Source organism: Gopherus evgoodei, chromosome 7, assembly GCF_007399415.2.
Source record: "Gopherus evgoodei ecotype Sinaloan lineage chromosome 7, rGopEvg1_v1.p, whole genome shotgun sequence".
Classification (NCBI taxonomy): domain Eukaryota; kingdom Metazoa; phylum Chordata; order Testudines; family Testudinidae; genus Gopherus; species Gopherus evgoodei.
Genome location: NC_044328.1, coordinates 59129411 through 59155841, shown reverse-complemented (window position 1 = coordinate 59155841; position 26431 = coordinate 59129411). Strand labels below are relative to the sequence as shown.

General features: G+C 42.3%; 1 long non-coding RNA gene across 1 annotated transcript in view; it reads right to left on the bottom strand.

Moving 5' to 3' along the window:
- LOC115655446 overlaps positions 1–24574 on the bottom strand; it is a 50175-nt gene extending 25601 nt beyond the window's left edge. The window contains exon 1 of the long non-coding RNA XR_004001390.1: positions 24293–24574. This is a non-coding gene — a long non-coding RNA (uncharacterized LOC115655446). The remainder of the gene's footprint in view (positions 1–24292) is intronic.
- Between the last annotated feature and the right edge of the window lie 1857 nt (positions 24575–26431).

Below are 26431 nucleotides of genomic sequence, written 5' to 3'. Positions count from 1 at the left end.
AATGATGCCATGTAATGTTTGAAACTCAAGTAGCTGGATGTGTTGCTTCCAGGAAGGACATGTTAGTGTCACTGTGCCTCAGTGGGTCACCACTGAGGCTGTCAAATTGAGGACAGGCCCCTGAGAAATAGGATAGACTCACCTCAAACTGGTGTTTACTCTATCATTAGCTTATACCAAGCCAGGAACAAAAGTGAACTTCTGTAATCACCACACTGGCCAACAAGAAGTCAAAAATGTAATCTCCTTAGGCATTCCAGCCCTTGGCTCACCACCCGGACATTAGAGTTCATGATGAGAGGTTACTGAAAACCAGTTTCACCAGTTCTAGGGTCCTCCCAAGCTAAAGGGACCAGCCACCTAGCCAGGGCAGTATATAACTCAGATAATATCCAATAATCACCCTGATGCCAATCCTTTAGTAATTAAAAACTAAAAGGTTTGATAAAAGAAAAGAAGAGTTATAAACGGTTAATTGATCATATACTTACATGTGATTGCTAAGTCCTTATATCAGGTTTGAAGCAGTGATGGAATAAACTGCTAGCTTGCAAAAGTTGCTCTGCAATTGCCCAGAAAGACTAGGGGTCATCGGTTCTTGTTCAAAGCCTCCTTGTTAGAAATCCAGTCCAGAGAAATGAAGCCCAAATGGAAGTGTCTCAAGTGCCTTTGATTGATTTATTTTTTGTTAGTTCATAGCTAATTTGCACTTAATATTTATTTTCTATTTCTTTTATCTGTTCACACACAGGTTAGTCTTTAGCGGCTAAAGTGATGATAATGTGTGTCCAAGCCAAGTCTCTGAACAAGAGTAAAGATTAGGAGACTGGATCATGGATCCCCAATCCCCCATAAACATCTTAGCATCTCTAATGTGCATACCAATTTACAAACATTAAACATCTTTTACCATTTATGAATTGCTGTATCTGCCAAATTATATATTGGAAAAAACATATTTACACAATATGGTACCCATTGAAGTTAATCTGCTTCATATTTTATAACTCAACCATGCCTTGTTCCAGTTACATCAATAGCCCAAACTTCACATTTTCACACCTTAACACCGCTGAACTTGCATGCTTACTTGCTTTTATATATCTATCACATTTATGGAATGTTGAATCAAAAACTAAATAACCCCCTTAGGGGGAGGGATAGCTCAATGGTTTGAGCATTAGCCTACTAAACCCAGGGTTGTGAGTTCAACCATTAAGGGGGCCATTTGAGGAACTAGGGTAAAAATCTGGGGATTGGTCCTGCTTTGAGCAGGAGTTGGACTAGATGACCTCCCAAGGTCTCTTCCAATTCTATGTGCACAGAATTTTACTGTCTCAAATGAAGCCTACAGGTACATGAGAAATTACTGACCCAAATGAAGTTCAGAGTCACCTGAGCATATCACATGCCCTTATATGCTTTGATGACTCACAGAGGCAGTCATTGCCCATATTCTTTCTGAGTCATCCACAGGAAAAGCTTACTGGGCTGGATTAATTTCTTCAATGGCCCATTTTGCATTAAATGTCCTTAATTGGCCATCAACACATAGAATTTACATTTGGGTAAGACAGCTATCTGGGGATGCTACCCAGGATTACAAACATGTGTAAAATGCAAGTACATAGCCAATATTCATAATTTCAGGTACAAAGATGATACATGGCTTTAACCAGGATAATAATCGTATTTGATTGACTGTAACTTTTCCATTGATACCATACATGATACACTTTATAAGTTTTATGAAAATTGTGTAACAATGGGTTCCTTTCTTATACACAGCATCACAGTTTGCCACATTAAAGCTAAAACAGATTGTTCACTACAGACCTCATTGAAAACAAGTAAACATACTTTTAAGCAAATGATCACTTGGTTTGAAATTTTCCATGAAACAGACAAGAAACTGACCATCACCAGTTAATATATTTGAGAAGATATCGGCATTGCAGCTAGAAATCTGGACCATTAAGAGCCAGATGCAGAGTGTAGTGCTGTCTATGGAAAGAGTCCCATTGACTTCAGTGGGACTGGATCAGGCCCTAATGGGGCAAATCAAGAAAAATAAATCAACATATAGCTGTGTGTGATTAGTAAATAGGGTGACCAGATGGCTCAATTTTATAGGGACAGTCCTGATATTTGGGGCTTTTTCTTATATAGGCTCCTATTACCCCTGACCTCCTGTTCCAATTTTTCACATTTGCCATCTGGTTACCCTACTAGTAAGTGATGATGTTGATGATTTATTTAAAAATAAAATAAAAAGTACAAGCCATTTCCCTGCCAAGAAGGCCTTAATTAATAATCAACAAGTGACTCTTAATATAAAGCTTTTTACAGTATGCAAAACCACTGCCAACCATTTCACCGTGTTTCAGGACAAATCATCAGAGGCACCTTGGTGAAGACAGATTAAGCCTACTTGAACATTACTTTAAAAGGATCATGTCACTTTAAGACCAAAGTGGGAGGTGATAGAGGTACCTACAGTACAACTAATCAGCGGTGCGTATTTTAATGTCAGTCTTACTTGATCCCTCTGTCTCACAGGCTAATCATGCTCCCAGCTAGCTGCCTTTGTCCGATATGCTGAACAACTTTTAAGAAAAACTTACTCTATTTCAGGCTGGCAACGAGGAATGGAATCCCATGCAAAGCAACTTGATGGTATCAGTGAGATTTGAAAGGTACATCTAAGACTTTAATAAGAAGGTAAGATTAGACAGGAAAAAACAGAATTGCTAATGATATCATACATCATGCTTTCTTAGTTGCCTGTAAGAGTAGAAGAAGAAACAGTGCCTGAACAATTCAATCCAGAACATTAGTTTATTAGCCAGGTTGCAAAAATAAGTGACAAATATGGTGACAGTTAATACTGGGGTTTCTAATTTCCTTTTTTGATCATTTTAAATTGCTCATTTTGTCATTCAATGTAATAATCTTGCTGCTAACTCAGTGTAGTCTATGATAACTAAATGGACGTGGAGTAGGGTCTGCAAATACATTGCCCTTGACAGTCCTTTATTATTTGAAACAAAGCTCCTGTAATGTACAAAGATACTAGATTCTCAGCCAGTGTAGACTGGCATAGTTTCATATTGATGACTTCAGCTCTAGATTGATTTACTCTGCTGCTACTGGTTTCTGTTGCTTCCATTTTAAGTATTCTCAAAATGTACGAAAAACTAATTATAGACGTTCTATCATAGGACGAATTACTGTCCTACATACAGTATATGGCCCCTACTTACAATAAGTACAGGAGACAGGTGGACAACAAACATTGCCACAAATTCCAAAATACACACAAAACATACCTGGATCAAATATTAAGAAAATGCTAATTTTTAATATTCTACAAAAAGACCCACAAACTTTCATTGACATTTGAAATAGTAATAGAAAAATCATGGGTCTATTTCAACTAATACAGTGCTGCTGTTTATGTGAGACAACAAGCTGAATAATATCACAATAACGGGGAAAAAATACATTTGTCAGTGAAGTCCCAGTGGTCAGAAATTGTCTTTTATTAATAGTATGAGATAAAATGATCAAATATACCATGTAAGTGTATTGTTTCATTTAGTATTTTTCTTTCCTAATCCTTATTTTCATTTAATCAAAATATATGTCAACATCGAAATTTCATATTGTTTATAGAACCCCATCAAGCTAATTTTACATTAGTTTACACTGAAATTACCAGTTTTATTATTTAATACTGTGACTAAACAATGAAGTCATTTCCCTTTAAAAAAATAAAATTAAATTGCAACAGTATAATATGCTCAAAAGGAATTCCAGAAATAGATTGAAATATTTATGAACAACAACTAAGAGCTTGATCTTACACTTAATACCCTTGCTGGATGGGAATTTTTCAAGAATAATTTTTCAGTGGAAAATGCCAGTCTGTTGAAACCAAAACTATTCATGGGAAAGAGGCATTTTTTATTACACTTTTGTTGGGAATGGTTTCTCATGTCCAGGATAGAATTTCTGGAGAGACAAAGAGAGAACACTCATGTCAGATGCTGAAGAGTCAGAAATTTCTCCCAAACATGCCCTAACCTCTGGGCTACCCGCTATTCTGGGTTGGCTCTCTGATTTTCCACAAAAAGGGTATCCAAAGTTTTGTTTCACCCCAATTGGAATTTTTTTGAAGTCTCACATTTTTGCAGAGTGGGAAAACGGTTTCCCACCCTGCTCTTTTACTACCAGTTTTAGTACTTGTTATTGTAAGTAGTAAAAATGACTTTAAAAATAATGGGACTTCTTATAGCATAAATCATTCTGCCCAGTAGTTAGTGTTTTCAGGATAAGGGTGTTTGTTTGTGGGGGGATTGATTGCTGAAGAGCATAATTTCCATTAAAAAAATTGACAGGCATTTAGTCTCACTGGAGATCAGTGAAATTTAGGCATCTCTGTCACTTCAGTGCTTTTGAAAAATATATTTGTAGGACTTAACTCAGGAGTTGAACATTTTTTGTCAGAAAGTGGCCCTTTTTAAAAATGGAACTTTGTTACATAAAATTTCAGATCATCAACATTTTCTGGCTCTCCAAGTTTTCTACCAAGTTTTTGACTGATGTGTTTGCCAATTTTTTCAGAAAGTTTAATCAAAATAATTTTAACATGTTTCATGGCACATTCATTTTCCTCACTGAAGAGCCCTGCAAAACAAACTAAAAATTTCAAAACATTTCACAAAATTGTTTCCCTGTTTTGACTGGCTCTAGTTATTGTGTCTTACTGTTACAGAGACGGCCCAGGAACCCAACTTCTAACTGGTATATGCCTCAGTGGACTTGCATAGTGTAGCATAGGCCCTTTAGGAGTAATTACTTTCTTTAGAGGAGCTGTATAAATCCATTCGGTTGTTGTAACTATTAAAATATGGGTTTGGCAAATAGTAACAAAATTGACATGCAATGTAATATGTAGACCATTAAGTTGAAATAATTAAATCATAGTAAGTTAATGGAGACTGAATTAGATGAAGCAGAATCAGTATACAATGGTTATTTTTAATCCATTTTACATTTTTTCCCCATGACCTATTTTAAAGCACCTATCTCCACACAAGAAAGGATTTGTATATCCTTAATAAGAGACTTTTAAAAATGTCCCAGTTCTCCAGCTGATGTCAGAGCAGAAGCAGCATAGTACAGAACAAGTCCATATGCATACCGAAACTCAGACTTACATTAAAAAAAAAAAAAGTAGCTAGGGAACGTTGCTCATTGGAGAACGTTCACCAGCAAAACCCATCTTAAGTTAAGTGTTAAAACACCTTTACCCTCCTGATTGTTTAGGCTTCAGAAAATGTCACATCCACCTTGATGTGAATGCCTTAATTTGTTATTCTCCCCACTACTAATATTGCATGCTTTATTTTTAAGCTGGTATGTAACATTTAAATTACCATTAAGTACTCTAATATGGTAAACCAACAATTTAACTTAACTCACACTGTTTCCATAAAGGGATGGCCTAGTGATCTAAGCACCAGGTTTGAAATACTAAGACTATTTAAATTGATAGAGGGATAGATAGAGAATGTTCAGGCAGACGAGACCGCAGTCTTTCATGCCTCAGAAAACTGAATTCCACGATTGTGTCCTGTTTGCTTTATGTGCACCTTATCAACCCCAATGAGTTTTTTTTGTAGGAGTCGGAAGTTGCTTCAGTGTCCTTGTATTAAAGTTTTTCTCTCTTTCTTACTTTGCTGATTGTTTGTCTGGCAGCTAGCTTCTACCTGAACTGGCTACATTTCACTAACTTCTAGGAAATGAACAAAGGATGGTGCTGCTGAGACAGTGACCACTGGCTGCTGCTCTCCTTTACAAAAGCTCACATGAAGCCACATCAGATGGGCTTCTACTTGGTGGTTATGCTGCTGCTGAAGAGGTGAAATTCCATCCTTCCACACAAACAGAGGGAGCGCTCCCTAAAGAGGGAACGGCCTAGGCCAATAGCCTAGATCCAATATATATTTTATTCGGTTGTGACGTTTGGATTAATTGTGCTGTCAGCACTACACTTAGCCCATCAGGGCAGTGAAGAAAACTCAGGATCTTGTTAAACCTTGTAAAGCTTTTTTTTTTTTTTTAGGTGGGGCGGTGGGAAAATCATGGGTGTAGTCTGACTTCTATATTCGGCGGGGGCCAGAGTAGAGGGATTTAACCAGGGCCACAGATGGCTAATGAGCAGGAGCCCTGATCCAGCGCAGTGAGTGCCTTGAAAGCTACATCTGGCAACCACACAGGCTCCAGAGGGAGAGGGGGCCAGGGAAAGTGTGGAGGGGTAGCCACCCGACTCCCATGCATGGGTTTCCTGTTGACTCAGAGCCAATCCCACTTAGGCACATGGTGCACCATGCCCACTCCCTGTGCAGCAGCTAGCAGAGCCCAGTCAGTCAAGTCACCACTGAGCTGCACCGCCAGGGTAGAGGTGATTGTATGGATATTAAATTAGCAGTTGTTTTCTGTGCATTGATTTTTATTTATTTCACAGTAATCTTGTTGTGCAGTACATGTTTGCTTCCACAGTCTGCTGATTGTATAGGAATTAGTATGTTTACAGCAGCATGGGAACATCTGAGCAAGTAGTCTCATGAAATTGTCCCTTACCAGCCAGGCTGCTCTGCCTGCAAGCTACCATGCACAGCTGATAGAGCTCATTGCTATAAAATAATCTAAGAGAAAACATTTATTTACAGCAAATGCTTCCAGCCCTGGGGACTAATCCTGCAATCCCCTACTGATTGATATAGTGGGAGGAGTCCGACTGAAGTCAATAGGGCTAGCCTCAGTGGGGTTTGTAGACGTGGGCCCCTTCTTCTGTATGTGTTGAAAAGCAGCAAACACCTTTCTGTAGGTGGCAGCGAGGAAGGATTCTCCTGAGCTCAGGCTCTCCATACATCACCCATGGAGCTCTCAGTGCTATTGAGAATGGGTGATCCCAGCAGGTTGCATGCATCCTACAGGAACTTAGGTGGGATCCCTGTGGTGGGGCCTAGCCTCACCAAACTGGGGCCAGCCAGTAGGAAGTAGAGCTCCCATTCAGCAGAACTGGACTTTGCTGCTATTCTTGTGTCATGAAGCATAAACCCCTCACCCCACTGGGGATCTACCAAGCCTTGCCATAGCCCGGAGTCATTGAGCTGCTGTGGTAGCTACAGCGACTGTAAACAGCAAGCATGGCCCCAGGCAAGGGAAGCACTGTCCCATCTCTGTCCATGCCTCCCGATGCCTTCAGCGAGAGCCTGCCCTGAGGAAGGTGGGTTGGGAACTCACTGATCACCTGCAGAGTCCCAGGCTTCACATGCCCTGACTGGGCAGGAGCAGGGAAGCTGCCCAGGGAAGACAACTGCACTGAGTTTCTATAACCTACAAGAACTCCTTCCCTGTAAAGGTAAATGACACTCTGGAAAAAGAAATCTGTTGCAAACAGACTGGAATTAATTGGAATGATAGATGCAAGATAACAATCCCTTGCTACATGCTTCAGAGAGGGCAGCAAAGCAGCAGAGCCGCTCAAACAGGTTCTTCCAGTCAGGTCCAACAAATATTGTATTCTTGTTCATGAAACAAAAAATCTTCCAGAAAATGCAGCTAAACTATAAAAAAATCCTCTTGGCTGGCAGTACAGTGGTGACAATATTCAAGAAACTAGTAATTATAAGCTCTTCAGGGCAGGGACTGTTCCTTACTGTGTTTGTACAATTCCTAGCTCAATGGGGTGCTCTTCTCAGTTGCCCTTCAGGCACTACTGTAATAATATTGAGACTTGGATGTCAGAGCCCATTCCAAGACAAGGAGTTAAATATTACAGTCAGCAGCTTGGACATACTTCACTAACCAAGTGCCTGCTAGTTTCCTTGGTACCTCACTAATACTCACTGCTAAAAACCCACACACAAGCTTCAAAGCTAAGGTATGTCCATATTTGCTTTATAAACCTTTAGCAGTTAGTTCTTGCTCAATGAAACACAAAGCATCAAGCTAATTCACTGGCAGGGATTTTTTTTTTCTCTATTGTTGCAATGTCTTGTGGTCTGTCATTTAAGGGATGATGTTTCTCCAGGAGCTATTCAAGAGCAACAATTACACTGAAACCATTTCAAAAAAAGCAGCCATATGTTTATTCACAAATGTCCTGTACATTTCCAGCTGACTGACTGTTAGCTGCTAGGTGCTATAGGAGTAGCATTAGACACTAGTTGCTAAGGGAATATCCTGGTAGAAATGAGATCACAGACTTGGTTATATTTGTTGTTATGAATACAACAATAATCCGCCTCCATGGATTTTGGGGCCATTATTTCATTTGGTCATTGTGTCAAGTTCTTGACAGCGTTCCCCAAAGAGAATCCCATGTCAAACTTGCTTTGTACTTTTCCAGAGACTAGTCGATAGTGTAAGATTTGTAGCCTTTCAACACTCTACAAAAGTTACCTAAATATTATGAAATCTAAAGGACAGAATTATGAAGCACTTGGAACTGATCATAAGAACAAAGCTAAGAGTAGGGCACTAGGTTATATTCACCGCCCCCTTTGTGAAAGCCATTTTAAGATGTATCTGAGAATAGAAAACAAGAAACCCACACAAGCTAGCTACTCTCATTCTCCATTTCACTTTCCCTAGGCCTATGAACCCCTTTTGACCAGCTGCAATAAAGCGATTATTACTGCCAGAGACAGAAACTATATTAATGTGCTAGAACCTGCAGAAGGCTAAGAAAAGTCTTTTACATAGGTGCTGGTGGGAAGGTGCTGGTGGGAAGACACCAAGATGGGTTCCTTGAAGGGTAAAGGTGACTGGGAACTTGTCTCCTTTTCCTCCTGCCCTTCCCCTCCACCCCCAAATTGCTCTCAGGAGTGCCTTGAGTTATGATGATTAAGGGCACCAGGATCATCTCTGTTTCCCACATGTCAACAAAGACTAAGGATACATCTATACTACCCACCGGATTGGCGGGTAGTGTTCAATGTATCGGGGATCGATTTATCGTGTCTCATCTGGATGCAAGTCTTCAGACCACCTAGCCCAAACATATTCCCATCTGGTGTTTAAACTCTGTAAATTCATCATAGACTGTAGATTTTCAGACAAGTACTAGACTGCAAGTATACCATAAAACAAGACCTTTCATCAGTACTTTGTGTTTCTGCAGCCCTCAGCAATGATTTTAAAGGCTATGTTATAATTATGAGCTGCAAAGGAATTCTTAGCTGTTTGAAAGAATGGAAGCAGTTCATCTTTTCAAGGCAGCCTGCTCTTTCAAGTTTTAAATTAGACGGTTAGTCATATGCAGTCAATGAGATGTATAGTTTCATTTTGACAGTGACGACAATAGTCCTATTTGCTAAGGATGAGGAGACAAGTTTTAAGTTGTGGTTGGCCAAAGAAAGAGTTTTGTTTATCTGGTGGCAATTTAAACGCTTCCATGGGGTACCTTGTTCTAAAAAATGAATAAATAATGAAGCTCCTGAAACTACTGCCCCTTTAGGGTTCCAATACAAATATAGCTTCCACCAGCTATAGTCCAAAGACAAGTGTGGCTAACTTCAAGCAAGTCTGAAGTAAAATGGCTAAAGTGTAGGAGCCACCTCTCAGATACCCTTCTCTGATCAAGTTTAGCTCTTGCTATTTCTCCTAAAACCCCTCCCTCAAAGCATTTGTTGCCTGCTGCTATTGAAGAGTCATCAGCTGTCCTTGCTAGAAGCTCTTGCTACTCCATCTATGCTGGTCAGCAGATCTCTAGGATGCATTTCTCATGAGTGTCCCTCCTTCCAAGGGATGTTACTCATTAGCATCCCCAAATCACTTATGTTCCAGACCAGTTTAGTTTCCCCTCAGTTCCATTGACAATGATTTACTTCAGAAATAAAGAGGAGGTTATGGACAGACTTTTATTTAAAGGAAAAATTCCATCATATTTTATGTTCCCAGCATGAACATTTTACTGTGACTGGCATCTAACACATTGTGGTCCTACATTTGAGACTTGGCAGGTTGGGAAATATGCAGGATGGTTGCTTGTTTGAAGAGGTGTTTTAAACCTATTTCTACAATATTCTGCATGCAAGGTCCCTTCACCTCAACACAAAGCTGATAGAAAATGGAACTGAAAGTGGTTGTAGGCCAATTTCAAAGGCAGTGGATAAAATATCCAAATGCTGACTGACATGTCACAATGAAGCCTGTTCAAATGGACATTGTCAACGTTGGGCGGCGGGGGAAGAGAATCACATTGCCATCTGCAACTTCTGTATCTGCTAGTTACAATGAACCCGGATTTTTTTAGAACTGACAGGAGTTAGTAAAGGAGTTAGTAAAAAACTTTCCATTTGCCCCTGCCATCATCATAATACAAGTTCCTTATGAATTTAGCCCACTTATAAGACACAATTGAAATGATCGGTTAATCTCATTTTGAAATGAATACAAAGGTAAACTGGAATAAAAGGGTGAGAGTTAACTCAGCCACACAGCACCATTAATTCTTAAGCACCTTCCCCCGAATATCTTACACTCCATCTTTTTCTGCTCCATGTTGTATAGGTCATTTGAAGTAGGTAATTACTGGGATAAATTTTTAATGTGCTCATTTAATCGCAGCCAAAATTTAAAAGAAAAAGTCAGTGCTGCTGTTTCTGTTTCCACTGTGTGATCAGAATTGCTGTGCACTGTTACACTGGCTTTTTGTTTCCTCTCCTAATTAGCAGCTGAGGGGAGCTATAGAGCATTAAATGGGAAAATAAACTTCTGGTGGAAAAGAATGCTGCAGTTGAAAATTGTCTGCATGTAGGGATTGTAGGGGGAGAAAAGCAGTACACTAAAATAGGGCGAGAAAAAATGGAAACACAAATGGGAACAGAAAAACTGTGGAGGAAAAGCAAGTGTCCAGGTAAAGGAGGGAAAGGGAAAGAAGCAAAAAAAGAAATCAAAGGTTAAGACAAAACCTGAAGGAAAACTGAAGGCAATAACGGAGTGAAGAAAGCACTATTAGCAGAAGAGACAAAACAGGTTAGCAAAATGAAGGAGAGGGGGAATAGTCTGATAGAGAGGTGTGCGAAGGCCACAAGGCCAAATTAACCAGCTCCTGGACAGAGCACACTGTACTCCTGCTGTTCTGACTCAATTGAGAGTCAGTGCAGCATTAGTCAGAGCAGCTAGAGTGGAGAAAGATGATCTGTGTGAAGGAGGAAGTGGAGATAAAAAGGAAGAATCAAAACCTACAAGCCAGAAAACTTTTTATGAGATGTGTATTTTATACAACTGGTGGCACAGGACATGATACAGCTAGCTATACTGAGAGGGGAAATAGCCTGACTGGTTGCATTCCAACAAAGATGACTATTTAACTACAAAAATTCAGCTAAGATAACAATACAGGGAATAATCACATTCATGCTTCAGGTTGTAAGCTGATCTGCCAGTCATCTGGACAGAATTTCTTACTTCTCTGTACAGCATTGCATAATTTACTACAGGTGAAATTAATTCATCAAGTTACACTTATGTGGCTGAAGGGGAAGAGAGTGGCTTTGCTATGTGCTAGGGAGCAGCTCTCCAAACAGCATTACTTAGACCAGAGGAGGGGGATATAAGATTGGGGTTTATGGACTTGAAGTTCAAAACTCCCTGCATACGGGGAACAGAGTGGGTGCACTGGCACTCCATTGCCCAGAATGGAAAGGAAACTCCAGCTCACCAAAACCCGTGAAAAATTCTTGGATTGGAAGCAGGGTTCAGGATTTGGTCCTCAATTAACAGGTTCTGTTTCCTTTTGCCTAATGGCAAAATGAAGTTCCATTTGGAATCTGCTTGATGATAAATCCCAATGTTCCTAAAAAATGTCACCAGCAAAATCCTGCTAGCATTCATTAGCAAGTCAGCTGTGTCAGATACCGTCTCCACCCATGGGTCACAGGATAAGATCCTTATTACAGATCCTTTGCCCTAGCCTTCAAGGTCCTGCACAGTTTAACTCCTGGCTACTCCTCTGCTCCAATCTTGCTCTTTTATTGCCCTTTGCACCAGCTGAGATACCTGACTTACCACTCAACTACACTTTTTTCCAGTGCAGGCCCCTTCAACAGACTCTGTCCGCTTGTCTTCAAGTTTCCCCTCAAAAGACCTCCTCCTTCAAGGAGGTCTATATATGCTAATCCACTCTTAGTATAAATAAAAACAGAGCAGCATTAGGACACATGCTAGACACCACATCTCACTCATTTGCTTTCTGCTGCACCATATCCCTCACCTGTTGTCTATTTAGGCCCTGATCCTGCAACCGGTACAGTGAGGGCAGACCCTGGAATAGATTCATTGATCATTGCAGAACTGGGTCCTTTGATTATAAGATCTTTGTGGCAGAGATCTCATTCCCTTACTTGCCCATAAAGTGACCTGCACAATTTTGTCACTATATAAATAGAGACGATCAAAACTATCAAGAGAATTTCAGTGGAAATGGCTTTTGGATGGAATGAAAGTTTGCTTGAAAAAAATCCATTTTCATCAATAAGTTTGGGGGTTTCTTCAAAAAGGAAGAAAATGCCAAAAACTGGAAAAAAAATGGGGTTTGAGTTTTTGGACAAACCCCCACAAAATTAAGAAAAAGGTAAATAAAAGGTAGGAAAAACGTTTTTCCATCTACATTTTTCAGTGTTTTTCAGTGTACAAAACCAGTATTCTCATTATTAGTCTCTCTTTGAATTTTAGCATGTAGTTACAGTGAAAATTAATGTATTTTCTACTATCACATATTTGCATGTCAGTATTCAGTACGTATGAGGTTTTGGCATTTTATACATGATGGGACAAATTCTCATTCCCTGTGCAAAGTCTAAGTGAGTGGCTTTGTGGAGGACTGTGGTGGGTTGTGTCTTGTCCTCACAAACCTTTTGGTATGGTGTGGAGAATCAGCACTGCTACTTTGTAGCTCCTACAGCAGCTTTACAGCTGGGTTAGCAGATTCAGCCCTCTATGCTCTCCTGTTACAGGGAAGTTTGGCTCAGTGGATGTGCATGATTTGTGCATTACCTAAAGTGATATAAACATAACTGGCAAGTGGAAAAGGGTAACTCAAAGATTAAGACTTCCATTCATCTGTAATTTATTAAATCAACCTAAGAAGGGGACTTTAGAAATGAACACTGCTGGAAAGAGCAGGTTCTCATACCTCCGTAAAAGGAAGTCTGCCCTCCTGCAGGAGTGTCTGACCAGTAGATTGCAATTCCAGGAGGAATGCTTCTATAAAACATCATTTTACTTCTGCTACTTCTGACCCAGCTTCGCTTGTGAGAGATAATAACATGATGAGGCATAACTTTAAAGTTCTGAAGCTTTAGTTTCATCTTCAGAGCCTGACCTAGCCTGTAAACTATCAGCCTGTAGTTTTATGATAAATGTATAAAAAGTACTGTAGTGCTGACACATAACACCCTCAACATTGCAGGAGCAGAGAACAGATTTGTTTTAAACACCAAACTATATTGCTTCTCCTAGAGCTTTCCCTATCCAGTAAGCTGTTCACATGAGGGTGACAGTGTGCTATATTACAATGGATATCATTAAAGCACTTGCAGGGCTAATTGGCAGCAGCCTATGCCTTTTTGAATGGATGGGTGGGAGCTAGGGTTTGCAGTTTGTGCATAGCCAGACTACTGGGTTGAAATATATGTCTTACTGGTCTACACCCAAAAGTTGTGATCTCACACACACACACACACACACACACACAAACAAGGTTCACTTACCACTGGGGCACTTTCTTGTAGCAGGGTCTGAAGATCAGGTCTCATCCTCCATTCTGGCACCCCCTTCCATTACTTGCTTGTCCCATAACCTCCCTCTGCAAGACTCAGACAGGTCACCCTATAGTTTTCCCCTTCCAGGGTATGAAAGCCTCCCCAGACAAACTGTCTGACACCATCTCAGATAGCCCTCCATACCAATTCTAAATCCAGGCCACTTACCCAGTGGCTGATAGGGGAACCCAGGCCTGCACACATTTCCAGCCCAGGGATCCTATAATCAGCTGCCAAGGTCTACAGATTCTCAACCTTTACCGCTCTTTTCCTGGGCTTCTTCCTACTATGCCTTCCATATGCTTTCTTCCCCACAACTTCTCAGGGTAAACTCTTCTCACAGGGCTCTTACTCCCCCAAGTTTCTGCCTGCTAACTCACCTCTCTGTACCCAGAGAATAACTCCAGACTCACTCCCTTCTGCTCTCAACTTCCTGGCTGTATACAAGCCCAGCCTGCTCCTGCCTAGCAGGACTTCATCTCCAATTAATGCTTATCAGTCAAGCCTGACTCCCCCAGAGTATGGTTGATAATCTTAATTGGCCTCTTCTGAGCCACCTTCACCTCTTCAGGCTCAGGTGGGGGAAACACCCCATCTCTCTCGCTCCAACACACACACCATCCGTGCCTACCTCCCTGCAAGGTGTCTTCCTTGGGAGGCGCTGCTTCACACCTCAGCATTGTGGCTGGTGAGCAGCATGGCTGTGCACAGCCTATTGCTCACTAATGTGAGCTGGCCCAAGCAGAATCCCTCCAGCCACTCAAATCAGGTCTGAGTCTTCCTTTAAAAAAAAAGTCTCAGTCCTGGCCAGCCATGTAACATCTCTCCTGTTACTATAGCTCCTACCTCCCAAGAGAGGGCTTCTAGCTCAGCTGGGGATGCAGTATCTTCACAGGGAACAAGTTTACACCTAAACCATGTATAAATATCAACATGGCTTCCTGTAGCTCACCTTCCTTCACCTGCCCTGGGGTGCAAATGCTTAATTATAGGATGTAGGTAATGTGTCCTCTGCTCATTTCCTCATACTGTCTCCCTTAGGTCACGCCACTGATTTATCACTCTGATCTGAGCACACAGCCAGCACTCCCTCCCTCTGCAGCAGAGCTCTCTCCTTTCCTGGCTGCACTTCACCCTACCTTGGGACCTAAAAAGGGCAACCTTGATTTTTCACTTCTACTGTTTTTGTGATATTGGAGACTGTACCTTTAAGGACTGAGCTAGCCAAACAGGGAGTCTAGACAGGGCTTTTGTTATTGTTGTTATGCAGCAAGTTGGATCTTGGAACGGGATACAGGATAAAGTAGGGCTGTAAAGTGATTTTAAAAATTAATCATGATTAATTGTGCTGTTAAACAATCATAGAATACCATTTATTTAAATATTTTTGGATGTTTTCTACATTTTCAAATATACTGATTTCAGTTACAACACTGAATACAGCACTGACGAAGTGGGTATTCATCCAAGAGAGCGTATGGTCCAATACATCTGTTAGTCTATAAAGTGCCACAGGACTCTTTGTCGCTTTTTACAGAATACAAAGTGTACAGTGCTCACTTTATATTTATTTTTATTGCAAATATTTGCACTGTAAAAAAACAAAATAAATAGTATTTTTCAATTCACCTAATACAAGCACTACAGTGCAATCTCTTTATCATAAAACTTGAATTTACAAATGTAGAATTAGGTACAAAAAACCCTGCATTCAAAAATAAAACAACGTAAAACTTTAGAGCCTACAAGTCCGCTCAGTCCTACTTCTTATTCAGCCAATCACTCGGACGAACAAGTTTGTTTACATTTGCAGGAGATAATGCTGCCTGCTTCTTGTTACAATGTCACCTGAAAATGAGAACAGACATTCTCACAGCATTGTTGTAGTTCATGTCGTAAGATATTTACATGCCAGATGTGCCAAAGATTCATATGTCCCTTGATGCTTGAACCACCATTCCAGAGGACATACATCCATGCTGATGATGGGTTCTGCTCAATAACAATTCAAAGCAGTGCAAACTGATGTATGTTCATTTTCATCATCTGAGTCAGATGTCACCAGCAGGTTAGTTTTCTTTTGTGGTGTGGGTTCTGTAGTTTCTGCATCAGTGTGTTGCTCTTTTCAGACTTCTAAAAGCACGCTCCACACCTCATCCCTCTCAGATTTTGGAAGGCACTTCAGATTCTTAAATCTTGGGTCCAGTGCTGCAGCTAGCTTTAGAAATTTCACATTGGTATCTTCTTTGCATTTTGTCAAATTTGCAGTGAAAGCGTTCTTAAAACGAACAATATGTGCTGGGTCATCGTCTGAGACTGCTATAACATGAAATATATGGCAGAATGTGGTAAAACAGAGCAGGAGACATACAATTATTCCCCAAGGAGTTCAGTCACAAATTTAATTAAATATTTTTTTAATGAGCGTCATCAGCATGGAAGCATGTCCTCTGGAACGATGGCTGAAGCATGAAGAGGCATATGAATCTTTAGCAGGTAAATATCTTGCAACACTAGCTGGGCTGGTGCAACCATTTAGGCAAACTAGGTGGCCGCCCAGGGCGCCTAGTGGTTGGGGGTGCCTAAAAGTCCCCTCAGGCAAGGAGGTGGAGTGGAGGTGAGCTGGGTGAGGGGGCGCCCGGGGAGGGCTGCCCGCAGTTACTGGGGGCGGGGGAGCGCACAGAGGAACAGCTCCCCGCCCCAGCTCACCTCCACTCTGCCTCCTCCGCTGAGCACATAGCCCAGCTCTAAGTCTCCTCCAATCAGCGCTGCAAGCCTGGGCGGGGAGGAGAATTAGAGCAGCGCCGGCATGCTCAGTGGAGGAGGCGGAGCCGAGGTGAGCTGGGGCGGGCTCCCCAGGCAGGGTTAGCTGCCGTGGCGGGGGGAGGAGAGGGGGGGAAGTCTCCCCAGGCAGGGTTAGCTGCCATGGCAGGGGGGGAGAGGGGGAAAGTCTCCCCAGGCAGGGTTAGCTGCCGTGGCGGGGGGGGGAAGACTCCATGGGTGGGGTTATTTGCCGTGGGGGAATCGGGGGGAGAGGGGTTAGCTGTCGCAGTGGGAGGGGGTAGCTGCTGCTGGGGGGGGCTCCCCAGATCGGGGGCTGAGTTAGTTGCCATGCAGGGGCGGGGTTAGCTGGGTGGAGAATGCAAGGTGGAAGTTTCACCTAGGGCGCGAAACTTCCTTGCACCAGCCCTGGACACTAGCTACAACAGAGTCAGGTGAACGCCTGTTCTCATCAGTGCCGCCCGGGGGGGGGCAAGTGGGGCAATTTGCCCCAGGCCCCGGGCCCCGCAGGAGCCCCCATGAGAGTTTTTCGTGGGCCCTTGAGCGGGGTCCTTCACTCACTCCAGGAGCCCCGGAAAACTCTTGTGGGCCCAGGCCCCCGGAGCTTCTTCCACTTCCCCGCCGCCGAATTACCGCCGAAGACCCGGCAATTTGGCGGTGGCTCCCTCTTTGGTGGTAATTCAGCAGTGGGGGGCCCCCGCCGCAAGTTTTCAGGGCACTTCAGCAGCGGGTCCCGGAGTGGAAGGACCCCCCACCACCGAATTACTGCCGAAGCAGGGGCCCCCTGCCGCCGAAGATCCCATGCCCCCTGAATCCTCTGGGCAGCCCTGGTTCTCACGTTCAGGTGACACTGTAATTAAGAAGTGGACGGTATTAGCTCCCATAAATGTAAATAAACTTTTTTCTCTTAGCGATTGGCTGAACAAGAAGTAGGACTGAGTGGGCTTGTAGGCTCTAAAGTTTTACATAGATTTGTTTTTAAGTGCAGTAATGTAACCAAAAAACCTCCATTTGTAAGTTGCACTTTCAGGATAAAGAGATTACACTACAGTACTTGTATGAGGTGAATTGAAATATACTACTTCTTTTATCATTTTTACAGTGCAAATATTTTTAATAAAAATAATGTAAATTGAGCACTGTACACTTTGTATTCTGTGTTGTAATTGAAATAGATATATTTGAAAATGTAGAGAAACAGCCAAAAATATTGAATACATTTCAATTGGTATTCTATTGTTTAATAGTAAGATTAATCACGATTAATTTTTTTAATCACGATTAATTTTTTGAGATAATCCCGTGAGTTAACTGCGATTAATCGACAGCCTTAGAATAAAGCAGAGCTCTGGCAAGAACCTTAAACACTGAGTGATCATCACAATTTCTTGTTGCTTTCTCCTGCTTTTTTGAATAAGGTTACTATTATCTCAAAACAACTGAGGTCTGGAGGTGCTTGGCCTGAATACCAGAGAAGCTTATGCCCAAATAAATTTGTTAGTCTCTAAGGTGCCACAAGGACTCCTCGTTGTTTTTGCTGATACAGACTAACATGGCTACCAATCTGAAAAGAGTTCATTATTCCAGCTATATGCCATTTTGATGGGACCCTATCATAAGCTGGAGTGTGTAGGACAGACTTAACCCACAGCACTTGACAGACGGCTTCTTTCCTGCTGAGTCAAAACCCCAGAAGTAAACCAAAGCACCACAATGAAGTTGGAGCGACCATACACTGCCTGAGCTGCTGCTGTCTTTCTGACAGGTTGTTACAATGAGGTGTTGCCTACTTACAGACCCATTCGATCTCATGGATCTTCTTGACAGAGTAGGAAGTATTAAGTCTGGTGTTGTGGATAAATTCTTCCTTTTTCCATCATTTCCACTCTAATTTGAATCAGAAAAAGTATCTTTGCCTCTTGTCTTAGATTGTTACATGGTAGTGCTATCTGATATTAGACAGCTTCACCCGGAGGTAGCTGCATTTCACTGGCGGATGAAGGGATCCTTGGGGACCGTTTGTATTTCATTTCATATTTCAGGTTGTAAAGTACATTGGAATCCTTTTTGCCATGAAAGTTGCTGTCCGCATTTAGAATTATTGTTCTCATCCTGCTCTGCTAGCAACCAGCTGTGTCACCATGGCTATATGGTGACACCCTTCCCACCCTTTGACTGTCTTGTCTCATTGGTCCCTGCCCCAAACAGCTTCCAGTCTATCTCCACGGGCTTGTACAATGCCTCGCACAATGGGGCCTGATCTCGGGGGAGCCTCTAAGCATGATCCCGTTACATATATACCTAATAGTTATTCTAAGCTAGTGTTTAGTCCCCTAGAAACCATCTGTTTTCTAGAGGTGCATGGCTAGCACTGACAAATCTGAGTGGGATTATGAATGAACCTTGTGCATGTAAAGCAAACTCCCAGCCAAACTAGGGCTGGTCGCTCACCTGCTGCGATGAGTTAGGGCAGGTCTATACTAAATTGCTACAGCGAAGATGCTACTATGCCAACAGGAGAGCTTCTTCCATCAGCGTAGTTAATTCACCTCCACGAGAAGCAGCAGCTAAGTCAATGGGAGAAGCTCTCCTGTGGACATAACGTTATCTACTCCAGGGGTCAGGTCAGTATAACTACGTCGCTTGGGGTGTGGATTTTTCAGCCCCCAAGAGACGTAGTTATACTGATGTAAGTGTGTAATGTAAACCTGGCCTCAGCACTCATCTGGGCCTTCAGTGAGTCAGCCCCCAGGCACGCAGGGGCAGCCTATCATTGAGCAGAGCCTGGGTCAGATGACCCCAGGATCAAGTATTTCCAGAGCCCTTGCAGAGCTGCAGTTCAGGCTGAGCAACAGCACGACCTGCCCAGGAATCCTCCTGGTGCCACACAGTGCATCAGACTCCAGCTACTCCCAACCTCCTCCTCAGCCTTGCCTGAGCCCTGTCCTTACCCGGCACTAGCTTCACTCTAGCCTCATCACTGACCTGCTCCAGCCTTGTCTCTACCTCCTGATCCACCCACCCCACACCCTCAGACTCTGACTATCTGGTTTTCAACGTTAGGCATGTATCTGGACCCTGGCTTTGGTACCAACTTGGTTTGTCTTTGTACTCTGACCACCCAGCTTTGACCTCTGGCCTGCACCTGGACTCTGGATCTCAATTCCACGTCCACCGTTGGCTCAGGACTAATCCTCCATCTAGCTGTGACCTATGCTCCAACCGCTAGGCCTGATTGTTGGGGGGCAGTGCCTGCCATTATGTTTCTTTCTAGAGCCTAGTGTAAACATTTTCCAAACTCTGATTTGGCTCCACTAGTCTCAGTGACATTGGGTACCACAAAGTAGATAGACCACTGACATCCATTTCAGGTAATGCTGTTCAGAGCAGGTCTAACTGATGCAGTACTTAACACCAATGGAAGCTGGCTACTTGTTAAGATCAATGAAGGTGACGTAGTGCTGGCACCCATGGGAAATGTTTGCATATGTTTCCCTGTGTAAACAAGACTCTCGTGTGCTGGGGACTGAGATCCGGGATTTCTTTGTTCTACGTTTAGATCTGATTTACTGTGTGGGCTTGAACAATACTTGTCTACCTCACAGGGCTGTTGTAATTATTTACTGTCCTGAATTTGATTGTTTATGGAACAATAAACACTGTTAATCTGAAATAAACTCCAGAAGATTATGAAGTTGTGATCCAGTGCAGCATGTGCTAGGCTGGCAGTCAAGCATTCTGGATTGTAGTCCCCTCTGGGCCATTTGTTTGCTGTGGTAGTTAACCCAATCTGTAAAGCAGGGCTGCTAATGCACTTTACAAAAGTGGGCAACATCTATGGATGAAAAGTACTAACTTTATTAATGAGCTATTACAGACAACAATGATTCTTGCTATTCAAACTGAAGTGTTCTTTCTCAATGTCATGTCCTTACTCTAAGTAATGTGAGTGCAATGTCTCTGGTACAGTAACTCTTCACTTAAAGTCATCCCGGTTAACATTGTTTCGTTGTTACATTGCTGATCAATTAAGGAACATGCTCATTTAAAGTTGTGCAATGCTCCCTTATAATATTGTTTGGCAGCTGCCTGCATTGTCCACTGCTTGTAGGAAGAGCAGCCTGTTGGAGCTAGCTGGTGGGGGCTTGGAACCAGAGTGGACCGGCAGCTCCCCTATCAGCTTCTCGCTCCCCTAAGTTCGGTGTGCAGCAGCTGCCCAGCAGGCTATCAGTTGCAGCTGTCCCTCTCCCCACTGCCATGTGCTGCTCCTGCCCTCTGTCTTGGAGCTGCTCCCTAAGACTCCTGCTTGCTGTGCAGGGAGGAAGGGAAGGAAGAGGGGGGCTAATGTCAGGGTATCCCCTTTCCCCCTGCTCCTGCACCCCACTTACCCCATCTTCCATAGAGCAGAGGGGACACACAACAGGGCTCAGGATGGAGGAAGTTTGCTGGCAGCAGCTGCAGTCTCAGCAAGCTGATCTAATTAACAAGGCAGTGTACTGAAGGGTAGGGTCAGCATACTTAAAGGGGAAATGCGCCCCTCTCTCTCTCTCACACACACGTGCACACACACACACACACACACTCTGTGTGTCTCTGTCTCTGTCTGCGATGCTGCTCCCCTCCCCACCCTCCATTTGTGCTACCTTGTAGAGTGTGAGAGTTAACCCTTGAGGGCTCAGCCAATTTCTAGTTCACCATTTAGTGTAAGGCACTCCCTGGGAAATATCCCACCCTCTGACTCCTCCACCTGAACCAAGCTTCACAATCATCATTGCTGTGTACCAGTATTAAATTGATTAAAACTTATACTGTGTGTGTGTGTATGTGTGTGTGTGTATATATATAGTCTTTTGGCTTTTGAAAAAAAAGTCCCTGGAACCTAACCCCTTCATTTACATTAATTCTTATGGGGAAATTGGATTCACTTAACAGCGTTTTGCTTAAAGTCGCATTTTTCAGGAACATAACTACAACATTTAGTGAGGAGTTACTGTAACCTTCAAGCAGACTTTTTAGAAAAAGACTTAAGTGTGTTTTCTCTTTACAGATTCAGTTCTTAAAAGTGAGGAAATCATGGTGGACACTGTCTTGGCACCATGGACAATAATCCTGGTGATCTTTGCTTCAGTGATGATAATGAGCTTTCTGATGTTTCTCCCGCCTGTTGCCGTGGTGATCTGGAAAATGAAGCATATGCCCCAGATCTCTTTGCATGGAACTGTATAACCAGGCCTAATGGACAAAGAATCCTGCAACTAAACAAGCTACAAACTTACTCACAAATAGCAACTATTTAATAGGATCCATCACAAAAACTGAGCTTTTCCCAGGCCTATAGCTGCTGAGGTTCTGCAGGACACTGTATATATAACTTTATATTAACTTGCTATAGTTCCTACTACTCTTCCTACATCTAATTGACTGCACTGTACTTCATATCGCTTGTGTCTTGGATTGTGCTTTTCTTTATGACCATAACTGACCAACGTATGACAAAAAGAAAAACAAGTAGCACATACCTTTGTAGTTATGACCACTTGTAAATAGCACCAAAAAGACATAAGGTAACTATATTAGTCTGAAAAGCATGGTAAGTCCTGAGAGCTATATATCTATATCTATCTATCTATCTGTCTATCTATAGTTTGATAGAAGCTGAATATATTTTCCCTCAAAGGGAACAGCGCAATGAATGGCATAGTCATTGCTATTAATTAACCACAGTCTTGTGTCTGTTTGGTTTGAAAACTCGTTCTTCTGTTTTGACCATTTCTTCTTGTTGTTGGGTTTTTGGTTGATTGGGTTTTTATTTAATTTTTTCATAAAATTCCAAATGTGACAACATAAAGCTATCCCCATCCCTTGGCTAGAATTCTTATGTGCTTTATAACCCAGTGGTCAAAGTTCAATTGTGCAAATGTAAAACACAAACTGTGGCAAGCTAAAACACACATGCTGCAGGAATTTCCCCTGAATTGTAGTGACCAAATTTACTATGGAAAACAGAATGTGATTATTTAGGTTTAAATATGTCCTGAAGTTTGTGTGCCTTAGCACTTCTCAAACTGAATATTTTGGAAAGGAGGGACTAGGACAATTAAAAGCTTATTAGCACTCCTATCAGTAAAGCAACCTCCAGCATTTTATGTCAAACATACCCAATGTCATAAAAGACTGTGGGCCTGATTCTTCCCTTCTCGTGCTGCATTTAATAGGATGATTTGTGCTATATGTGGTTAATGCTTTCCACTACCATGCAGGTTTGCTCTGAGCCACATTCTGATCTGTGTAAATCTGGCATAAACATGTGCCACTGATCACACTCTGTATAGTCTGTCCCTTTATTCATCACTATTATGTCAACTTTAAATAATAATAATAATCAAGAGGCTAAGTCCTGTTGTTCTTAGTCAGGCAAAAGTCTATAAGAGTTTTGTCTAAACAAGGCTCAAAGACTAGATTTCTTTATTTTGATGAAAAAAGAGAGAAACAAATCTGCTTCTTTTGAAAGGAGATAGCAATATTTTTTGTCTCACATGTAGGGAATTAAGCTACTGCCTGCACTGTAACTGACTGAACCAGAAGACTTTTTTCTCTTTCCCTTGGCATCCTTTTCCACTTCCATCTAATAAACAAAGGAGAACGGTTCTGTTTAGTTATTGGGCTGAAATCAAATATTCTGGATAATTTTACAGTCTGGTTTTTTATTTACTGACTTTTTAAAGCTGTAACTTCACTTCTCAGATGCACAAAGTACAGTTGCCTTAAAATGACCTTCAGTGTCCTTGATGATAATGGCTAATGAGAGGGAAGGCTAGTGAGCAGGGCCAGCTCTAGGCTTTTTGCTGCCGCCCACCCCAGCCCTGGGCTCCCCCACACACACACTTCCTGCCACCCCCAGCGCTGGACTCCCTCCTTTTCCCCTCTACCAAAGCCCTCCCCCCACCCATACTCCCCTGCCGCCCCAGCCCTGGGCTCTCCCCCGCCTGCTATCCCAGTCCTGGGTCACTGGTAACTCGCTCCCAGGGCAGGTCATTCAGCAAGAATTTTGGATGTGCACAGAACACAGACAGGATTGGTTCCCATGTGGTTACAGAACTGGAGTAAAGTGGAACAGTTTTCAGCTTGTGTGACTGAAGGATATCTGGATGCATATTATAAGACTGTCCTACATAAATGAGGATAAGCTGAGGTGGCTTTATTATTCTTTTGTTCCACTCTTTGTTTCTATGGTGAATTTGCCAATGCAATATTACTGTCTTCCTTTTAAACAAATAAAACTTTTTTAAAAGGGAAATAGCTGTTGAAAATAGCAATTCCACTCCTAAAAACCACTGGGAAGCATTTCTTGCTTCTTCATTTCTTATCCTACTTTTTCTACAGCAAGTTACAGTGGATCAGTATGTTTGATTTGGGAGAAATGAAGTAAAAGCTGCCCAAATTGAGTTTGAGCACTCCTGAATTTTGAGGGTGTTCAAATCTGGAAGGCAGGTGCTAGATTCCCTTTCTGAATATTAGCTAAATCTGGAAAGGAAAAGTCAATTTCTGCTTCCATGGCTCAGAAGTGGAGATCCTCCTACGTGCCTGGTACTGTATCTAAAGCTGCTGAAGTCCCCTAGAAGAGCCCCCCCCCTTACTTTTCATTTTAAATTCTAGTTGGATCCACGTACCTCCTTTACTAAGCTTCAGATAGAGATGTGCACTGTCCATTTAGTCCACTCAATTCCTTCTTTGTGAGCTGCAAGATAAGGTCACACCAGTATCCCTAAAGCAGTCTGGGGAAGTCTTCTGAAGGGGATATCTGGGGCAAAGCCTTCTACTCCTTGGGCACACTTGTTCCCCATTCACAGTGCCACCCCTTTTGACTCGCAGCATGGATCAGCTACCTCACTCCCTACCCCTGCCTTTCCTGTTGATTGCTGTCAAGGGATTGCTGGGAAATGTAGTTCTTTCCCTTCTCCAGGGCTGGCTCTAAAGGCAGGGAGCTAGGCAAGGAAATACAGCTCCCAGGGTCCCGTGGGTTCTCAGCTCCCGTGCTGGATCCCCAGCTGCTCCCTGGCTCCGCTTCTGCAGGGTTGTGAGAGGGGAGGAAATGAGTTTAAAAAAAAACTGGCCAAACTGCCACCCCCTGGAAATGTACCGCCCCAGGCACCTGTTTGTTTTGCTGGTGCCTAGTACCAGCCCTGCTACTGAGGGTTAAGTGCAGCATAACAATGCCCTTTCTGCTAATAGTCATGAGGATTGGAAAAAGGAACTGATATGAAAAAGAACACAAACTGTGGGGGTGTCTGTTATCAGAGCTGTGGACATGGTGTACAGTCAACAAAAAAAATAGAACAAAAACCTTCCAGACTCAGATTGCTTAGAAAACTAAGTAGCCACCAAACCCTCTGTTTATGTTTCATAATTGTTTGCTCTCATGTTCTGTAACTATGTCACCCAACACAGATTAGTGCCGTCTTTGAAAAGGACCTGGGATTGTTTTCTCGCCTTCTGCTTCAGGTGACCAACAACTAAGTATTCTTTTCCTCTTCATGTTTCTCATTTAATTTGCTAAACGGTGATTAGATTTTTAGCAAAATGGGCTTAGCCTCAGCCCTTCTCCAAACTTAAATGAGAGATCAAATCATTGTGTGTCTCTTCTACCAAACCTGCCTCAGTATTGGACTGGATTCAGACAGGGAAGTATAGAAGGGGTGTGGTTAGAAGCTTTTGAAATCTTCTTTCACGCAGCTAAGGGATCTGTACCCTCTCTGAAGGTAATGCATGAGCATGGGCTACTGCAAGCTCAAGGCCAAGTGTCTCAAAACTCTTACAAGTTACATCATCAACGGTGCCTAGAAAAGTTCCATGCTAGCAGCCCTCTGTGGTTAAATCCTCTGAAAAAGAATTTAGTGCCTAATTGAAGGGTCAAGGTAAAATAACCAGAGACATTCATGATCCTAGCAGGGCATGGAAAAGTCGAGCATTCTCTCCCAACTGTCTAGCCTTTGTGGGTGGCAAAACTAACTTATGCTGCTTGCTTATAATCATCAGTTGAGTTCATTACACAGTCCATTGCTAAGGCTAGCTAAATAACGGGGAAAGGAGAAATAATGACACTTTTTTCCTATGCGAAACTCAGAACTTACAGACATTTTCAGCAAGGCATGTCCATGGGCATTTAAAGTATATGAACTCTCCAACGTTCTTGGCTATTGAGTATCATTAACTTTGCTCCTGCTCTGTTAAAAAAATGTAGGCAGGAGTTGGAGGTTTCTGTGACATTGGCCATAGTCTAGAAGTTAGTGCAAGATGTCCATTTGTATCTAATCTGTTTAAAGGAATAACTGCACATGGGTCTTCACTAAAAACAGATATATTTGCATAGGTTTTTTAATCCGTTTTTCATTATCTTATGTAAGCTACTATTTGCTCTGCTGTGTTGGCAATGAAGTTGAAAACCCAGCTAATCTCATTTTATCTGTTTATCAAAAAGTCTGCTAGGCTTGACCAAACTGAGTAAATAGCTTTTACCACAGTGGTCTGTGACGCATCTCTAAACGGTTAATGCAAAATTTCCAAGCTGTCATTTAATTAGACTTGCTATATCGTTATACCATTGATGGGACTCCAGGCACTGTTATATTATCACTTTTCTATGGCACACAGTCCATTTTGAAACACTTTTCAGGGTTTTTTGCACTCTATTTGTAGACCAGGCTATTAAAAAAGACAAGCTTGTTTTACACACAGAGACGGGATAGCTTCCTGAAGGGACAGTTAATATCTTATAAATAAAATATAGAATTTTTAACAAAATGACCTAT